Genomic DNA, 8,077 nt, shown 5'->3' with positions numbered 1-8,077 from the left:
GAGAAATGCAACAGCAAAAAACACTATGAGTTGTTATCTTGAATCTTCTGAATTGTTGTTGGTTTGCAAGTGATAAACAACTCCAACTCAAACTCATCATCGCTTTTCTTTTTCTATTTTCTGTGTTTTCTTCACTCTGTATTGTTATTGGTGCTTGTATCAGTTTCTATGTCTTGGTATCGGTTTGGTAGAACACAAAAGAGAATCATCCGAAAATGACAACCTGCCGGAAGGAATTTGGCCTGCGACTCGGTGTCTTCTATTTGATACTGTTTAATATTTGCTTGCTTGCTGCTGATATCACTGTGGTTAATATTGTGCAGGAAATTGAAGATCAAGCGGTTGCAAGGAAATAAAACAGGTTGCTTGAACCGATGCAGTTTTTGAGGATGGCCTTGGATTTGCTTCCACTGTGGTATGAAACTGAAGACTTCTCCTTAACTTGTTTCTTTGCTGTACCAGTAACAAACTTCAAATATCGATGGCAGTTCATTGATCATACTGAAAAGGCGTCTCCTGTCAAATTGTCGAACCCGAACCTGGCTCCAAAATAGTAGGCAATAGCAAGTAACCATGAATCGCTATGAACAACAACTAAAGACAGCCAATCTTTTTCTGGCATGCTATCCCTGGCAAAGTTAATTCCAAGCACAGGCTCGGGAAGCTCCGGTGGAACTTCTTCAGCAGGTAAATTAACTTCCCACTGCTCACTAGGAAAGCCATATAAGCACAAATTCTCTTTATCAGGATCACATTGGTTATAGAAATCTTCAACATCGGTGGTGAGAGCTTTGATGAGACCAGCTCGACGACCCTTGAAATCCCCAAAAACTCTTCAACGGTGCAAGGATTATACTGTGCGCGCGAGTCCATTGTAGGTTCACGTGGCCTGGCAGTAGAAGAGTGAGAGTGAAGTAGGAGTGAGAGGAATATGCTGAGTTTGTTGTGGATTTGGAAGACCAAACTAGTTCAAAAGGTTACGGTGAGTTTTTTCTGGATCTTGTTATGTTCTTCTCACTTTCTGCTATGGCCTTTGTAACCGGAACAAGGACTATTGTGATGTGTTAGAAAACAAAACAGGGTTGTAATAAAATGACCATTTCTGTGTGTATTATGCAGGTTATGGCTGATGTGATCGGTTATGGACCGGGAACAAAGAAATTGGTTGTAAGCTTCATAATAATTTGCAATTCCTTTATAGCAGTCGTAGGCTTCTGAGAAATTGTTGCATTGTTTGGTTGAGTCAATTTGTCTTCCATTTGTGACGGTATCCGATCCCTTGTTTGGTGGTTTAACAGGTACCCACATCAAAGCATCACTCCCATGGGATTCTTCAATTTCTGGATATTTTGCTTTGAATACTGGTTTGAGAATCCAACTCCACAAGACATAACGACTGCCCATCTAGTGCCAGCAGTGAAGTTTGGTAAAAGTTTCCATTAAAACATTAATTATTACTTGATCATGATTTGGTTGATGCTGTTGTAGTTTGCATATTCCGACACCGTTGCGCCGAATGGTACCAAACATGTCACAACATTTGCCATCGCATTCTGAAGCTCAACCTCGTCGGTTTCATCTGCATCAACTTTGGATTTTAGTAGCCGAGAGAGTGTCTCTTCTGCAGGAGTTGTAGCAGCTTTCTTTCCCGGTGACGTCTTCGTCGATGTCTTTGCAACCTTTGCAGGCTTTTGCCTTGGACTTTGGTTTCACAGGTGCCTTTGACTTGGCAGCGGGTTTGGGCTTAGCGGCTGTCTTGGCCTTCACAGCCTTTGCCTTGGACTTTGGTTTCACAGGGTACATCACTCTCAATCCCGACAGTATCGGACTATGGAGAATAACAGCTCTCAATTGGGGTAAACGAGCAGCAATATCCAAAGTAGGACCACTCCCAACGGATTGACCATAAAGGATTATGTCTTCCTGCTTAGCACCAAAGTTCTCCTCAAGATACTTATATACAGTTTCGATGTCAGCATAAGTATAGGTCTCACTCGGCTTCCCTGATGACTGGATTAATGTGTTTATTATTGGATTTTGTTTTTTCTCTTTTTTTTTTTTTTGGAATGAATTATTGGAATGTTATGAAATGAGTAGGTACTATTTGATTTGAAATGCACCATGGATGGATTTTGGATTTTGGATTTTAATTATAAAATGGATAATTGAGAAGTTGGTTTAAATATCTATTTAAATAATAATAACAAATCAGTAAAAACCAAATTAAAAAATCAAATTAATTTATTATTCATTTAAAATTACTTGGATATCCACTCTAACATTCATTTGGAAATAAAAATTAATTAGAGTTTTAATCATTAGTAAAAATAAATAATTAAGATTAAATTGACAATTGGAATTAAACTTAATTTGAAATTAAAATCAAATAAAAGGTCAAGATATTAAAATCCGTTTTATACTGATGAATGTATGCAAAATGCAAAAATAAAAAGAAAAAACGGAAAAATTTCGGGATCAAAATCGGGGTATGACAGTTGCCCCTATTTAAGTATCTTCGACTAGAGAATATGAAGCGGTATACTCTTCATATGATCATAGTGGGAGATGATTAAATACTAAAAAGACCCGGATTTTGATCCTGAATCCCCATGACATGATGTGATATGATATGATATGCCATGATATGCATGGATATGCATGGATGCATGATTCTTATTTTCTTTTTTTTTTTTTTATATTTCCTTTCCTGCTAGGGATATGGTGGACCCTTAGCGGGAGATGCTACTAGACAAACCAAACTGTGGGGAATGTTGATGATCCACAGGGAGACCGACAAATGGTAAGAAACAATCTTGTTGGGGAAACAGTCCTGCTGGAGAGTCAGACACACACTGGGAAGTATTCAAAGTGAGATTTGATAATCGATACTTAGAATACAAGGGATTTCGGTGGTAAGTTCACACATGACTTACTAAACCCGAATAAAGGAAAAGACGCTACAACAGGTTCATGTATGACCTGACAACGCTGGGGGATAATCAAGGAGAAAACTCTTCAGAACAGGTTCATGTATGACCTGATACCGGAATAGGGGTTCAACAAACAGGTTCATACATGACCTGAATGGGTATTGAACAAAGAATCTTCAGAGCAGGTTCAAGTATGACCTGACCCCGGAACAAAAAGGTTCAATGACAGGTTCATGCATGACCTGAATAGGATTGAACAAAGAATCTTCAGAGTAGGTTCAAGTATGACCGGACCCCGGAATAGAAGGTTCAATGACAGGTTCAAGATGACCTGAATAGGATTGAACAAAGAATCTTCAGAGTAGGTTCAAGCATGACCGGACCCCGGAATAAAAAGGTTCAATGACAGGTTCATACATGACCTGAATAGGATTGAACAAAGAATCTTCAGAGTAGGTTCAAGCATGACCGGACCCCGGAATAAAAAGGTTCAATGACAGGTTCATACATGACCTGAATAGGATTGAACAAAGAATCTTCAGAGTAGGTTCAAGCATGACCGGACCCCGGAATAAAAAGGTTCAATGACAGGTTCATACATGACCTGAATAGGATTGAACAAAGAATCTTCAGAGTAGGTTCAAGTATGACCGGACCCCGGAATAGAAGGTTCAATGACAGGTTCGTACATGACCTGAATAGGATTGAACAAAGAGTCTTCAGAGTAGGTTCGAGTATGACCGGACCCCGGAATAAAAGGTTCAATGACAGGTTCAAGATGACCTGAATAGGATTGAACAAAGAATCTTCAGAGTAGGTTCAAGCATGACCGGACCCCGGAATAAAAAGGTTCAATGACAGGTTCGTACATGACCTGAATAGGATTGAACAAAGAATCTTCAGAGTAGGTTCAAGCATGACCGGACCCCGGAATAAAAAGGTTCAATGACAGGTTCGTACATGACCTGAATAGGATTGAACAAAGAATCTTCAGAGTAGGTTCAAGCATGACCGGACCCCGGAATAAAAAGGTTCAATGACAGGTTCGTACATGACCTGAATAGGATTGAACAAAGAATCTTCAGAGTAGGTTCAAGCATGAACGGACCCCGGAATAAAAAGGTTCAATGACAGGTTCATACATGACCTGAATAGGATTGAACAAAGAATCTTCAGAGTAGGTTCAAGCATGACCGGACCCCGGAATAAAAACAATTGGACTCGGACCGTAAGCAATGGACTACAACCAGCTTTTAACGGACTTTGCCAACAACAATTGGACTTTGAAATGAGTTCTAGTAACAACTGAGCTTGGAATAATGCCTAGCAACAACTGATTTTTAGGAGACACCAATGAGTCTTGAAATAATTCCAGGGAATGACATAGGGGTTCTGGAACTTCATCAGAATAAAAGTGACATGTCTGGGAATTCATCAGAGAGTAAAAGAAACAAATTCTGGAAATGCATCAGAATTACAAGTGATATTCCGGAAATACAACAGAATACAGACACATCTGTTAATATATCAAGGAAATTCTGGAAATACATCAGAATATAGACACATCAAAGAACACCTCAGATAGATGGTGAAACATCTGGAAATACATCAGACAAGTTATGGAAATTCATCAATAAACCAAGGAGTAATCCGGAAATTCATCGGATAATCCAAAAAGAAAATGAACCTTAATGGAAAATTTTTTAATAGGTGCCAACTGGGTTGGATTTGAAAATGACTGCAAAAACCGGATGATGGTTTAAGGATACCAAAGACAAGCTGGAATTAGAGGTCAAAGGATCTAGGATCGACAACAAGACCTGGGTCGATGCAAAATGAGCACGAAGTACATTTCGGCTATGCATGATTTGAATTCTTTTATGCATGATATATGAATGATCATGCTATGAGAATGCTGACACTTGAGTGGACTGGGAGTTGGTAAAGGCTTTTTATGGAAGCTCATGATTCCTCAACACCGAGAACTCAACCAAATATTTTATGATAGATGTTGTCAAAGGAGGATTCTATCCAGTTTGATAGCCACAGCTTAGCCAATGGATCCTTTTGGAGGATTAATGAATCGTGCTAGCATAATTTTCGGGCACTCGTCTTGAACTCAATAGTTGTTGACGTATGGCAGAATTCGTTTGAGCAGTTTGAAAGCACAAAGAAGGAGGTTCTGCCCCAGTTTGTGGCTCACCTTGCCCCAGTTTTGTTGGGTCTTTGGAAATGTTCACCTTGAAAAGGGGTTTGGAAACAACTTTCCATGAGACTACCTCGAGATGGCTTGCCCCAAGTGTTTGAAACTTGCAATGGTCTGAACTTGACTAACCAAATGTTGGAATGGTAGACTCTTGATTGATTGTCCTTTGGATAGCTGGACTCATTGAGCTCCGAGGTGGCTTGCCCCGGACTAAGTCTTGAAGCAAATTACTCTTGGCTAACTGAACCATGGAGTGATTGGACTTACTGAACTCTGAGGTGGCTTGCCCCAGTCTGATTCTTGAAACAGATTACTCTTGGCTAGATGATCCTTAGGGTGATTAGCTCGAATTAACGGATGCTCAAAGTGATTTTCCCCTGACTAAACTTCTTTCACTCCATCAAGTTCCTCAACTGTATTTGGCATTTCTTTGATGCTAAGTGTTGACTTGCAAATAAGATTGTTCATTCAAAAATGGTAATTTTAATGCAGTGTTTATGCAAAAATTTGAAATCAAAGTTTATTGATATGAACGGGTGAAATACAGTGAACGGGTCAATGATAAGAATACAATGGTGATCAAGTCATTCACAGTATGCAAGTTGGTGCTATCAAATGATTAACAAAAATCGTTTGGAGTCAAGTTAACACAAACTTGTTATAGTATGCTTTCAAGATAAACCCTGCCTCAATTAGGTCTTTGAAGGGTTGTAACGTGGTCTGGTTCACGGTTTTTTGAAACAAAAGGATATAAGGCTCAAAATTTATTTTTACCCACCCCTTCTTCTTGATGATCTCCAGTTCCTACGTTCAGTTAATTCAATACACGCATTCGACTTCCAAGAGGGTTCGAAGGTGTGATGAGGATTCAAGACGAATTTTTCTTGAAATGGCGGTCACCTTATTTTTTGTTTTGTTGAGGGTTTTGGTGACCTCTTTTTGTTTTTCTTTGTCCCTTATTTTGCCTGGACCGCTTCTTTGAAGCTTTCGGTCCATCGGGATGCCCTGACTTTTGCCTAAGTCATTTTTGTGGTGTTTGACTTAGCGGACTTTTATTTTTTATTTTTTAAAGGTATTGACTGCCACATTATTGGTGGATAAGGATCAACCAACACTAATTTTAGCTTTTCTTAACTTCTTCAACACTTCAACATGTGTGCGAAGGATAACACGTGGTTGAACCTAATTGGAGGGTGTTCATATGGACGATTTTTGAAAGATCGAATACATGATCAAAATATCTGAACACAACTACCCTGCCCCAGGTTAAGATTAAGGGTTTTAGATCCGAAATAAACACCAACTTCTAGGCTCAAAGTGGTTGTCTAGGGATTAACTCCTTATCACTCCAGTGTTTGGGGATTTGAAACAATGCCTTACATCATCGACAAGGTTTTACTCAAAAGCATACCACAACAATTTCAGGTGTTTCGTTTTCATCATCCTCCCTCCAATCTTCGTTAACACAACAGTTTGATAAACAAAAGTGAATGAGAGGAGTATTTTGTTTTTGTTTTTTAACATAAATGAAAAACGAGTGAATACGAATGGATTAATTCAAAAGATGCATAAACCTTTCATTAATTTACCAATTCAAAGAAAACAACAATGCTTAAAAGCAATTAACAATCAACATGCAAAGAAACTACAAAAGAAGTGTTGAAACAGCCAAATGATTGCCGACTTTAGGGAATTGACTTCTTCAAACTTGAAGGTTTGGATCAACAAGCTTTTTGACATTGACACGATGATCTTCAAATTCTTTTCCTTCATTCTCATCGTTGAACGCAACCCTCTTGGATCCACTACTCACTTCTCCTTTTCTTTCATTGGTATAGGTCGTGACATTGGAAATCCAAGGCGGTATCTCAATGCTCTTACCAGGAAACAATGATAGCTCACTAGCCACATCCCTGACATCTTCCTTGTGGTACAAAACCTTGAGGGGTGTCAAGGGTCCTTTCCCTTTCTCATTACCTGGCTCAGAAATCAAGGTATATGTACCTGAGCCTTCCTCCTTGAGTGTTGGTGACCTTATGTCAATCAATCTTTGCAGCTTGAGCTTAAAACTCACGCATTCCTCGATGGAGTGCCCCATTGTTCCAGTATGGTATTCACACTTGATCTTCGGGTGATCTTCTTCAAAGACTAAGCTCTTCTTGTTAATCAGTCCTCGTACCAAATATTTTAGCGCACAACAAGAATCTAGGTCATGTCCCAATGCCCCTTTATGGAATTCACATGTTGCATTTGGATTGTACCATGGCAGGTATGGTGACACAGGTGTGAGAGCTCGAGGGGTTACCAAAGTATTCTGGATCAGTAGCGGGTAAAGCTTGCTATATGGTACCGGAATCGAGTCATTGTGATCCTGGTTCTTCTTGCTCTGATTCTGATTTTTGTTTTGAACCTGGTTTTGGTGACTTTGAGGAGCAATAGCCAGAGGATGTTGATGATGACGCCTTGAGGGAGGTCCATATACTGGTAAATGAGGAGTTGCCACATAGAACTTCCCTTGACCTGGGGTAACACCAGATGGATGTGGCGTAGTAGCTCTCTTTGTTGCAGCAGCGTATATTGGGTGACCCTCTCTTCCCAACAAGACTTGCACCGTTTCCAAGACCCATCTCATTTGGCTCTTCAAAAGATTGAGTTCCCCCTTCAGTGCTTCTTGGCCTTTCCTTAGCTCGTCCATCATCTCCTGAGACATGGTTCTTTGTTCTAAACGCGTGTTGAGAATCACTTTGCTTCACGGACAAAAGATGGATGAGTTTTTTTTTTTTTTGGTAATTTGTCTGGAGAATGACATGCATTATGATGCGATGCAAATGCAATGAATGAATGCAATGCAAGCCCTGCATATTTGTGTTTTTTCTTCAATACACGGGTTCAAAAGTCCGAGGTACTGATAAATTTGATTGTTTTCCAAGAATAGGTTCTC

The 8,077-nt window shown here is 39.6% G+C and overlaps 1 pseudogene; it reads right to left on the bottom strand.

Annotated features, from left to right (window-relative positions):
* Positions 1-334: 334 nt before the first annotated feature.
* On the bottom strand, positions 335-873 carry LOC127131306 (PHD finger protein ALFIN-LIKE 4-like; annotated as a pseudogene).
* Between the last annotated feature and the right edge of the window lie 7,204 nt (positions 874-8,077).

The sequence above is a fragment of the Lathyrus oleraceus genome, chromosome 3, assembly GCF_024323335.1.
Source record: "Lathyrus oleraceus cultivar Zhongwan6 chromosome 3, CAAS_Psat_ZW6_1.0, whole genome shotgun sequence".
Taxonomy (NCBI): domain Eukaryota; kingdom Viridiplantae; phylum Streptophyta; class Magnoliopsida; order Fabales; family Fabaceae; genus Lathyrus; species Lathyrus oleraceus.
Note: the sequence above shows the minus strand (reverse complement) of the source record. Positions and strands in the feature narration are given on the sequence as shown.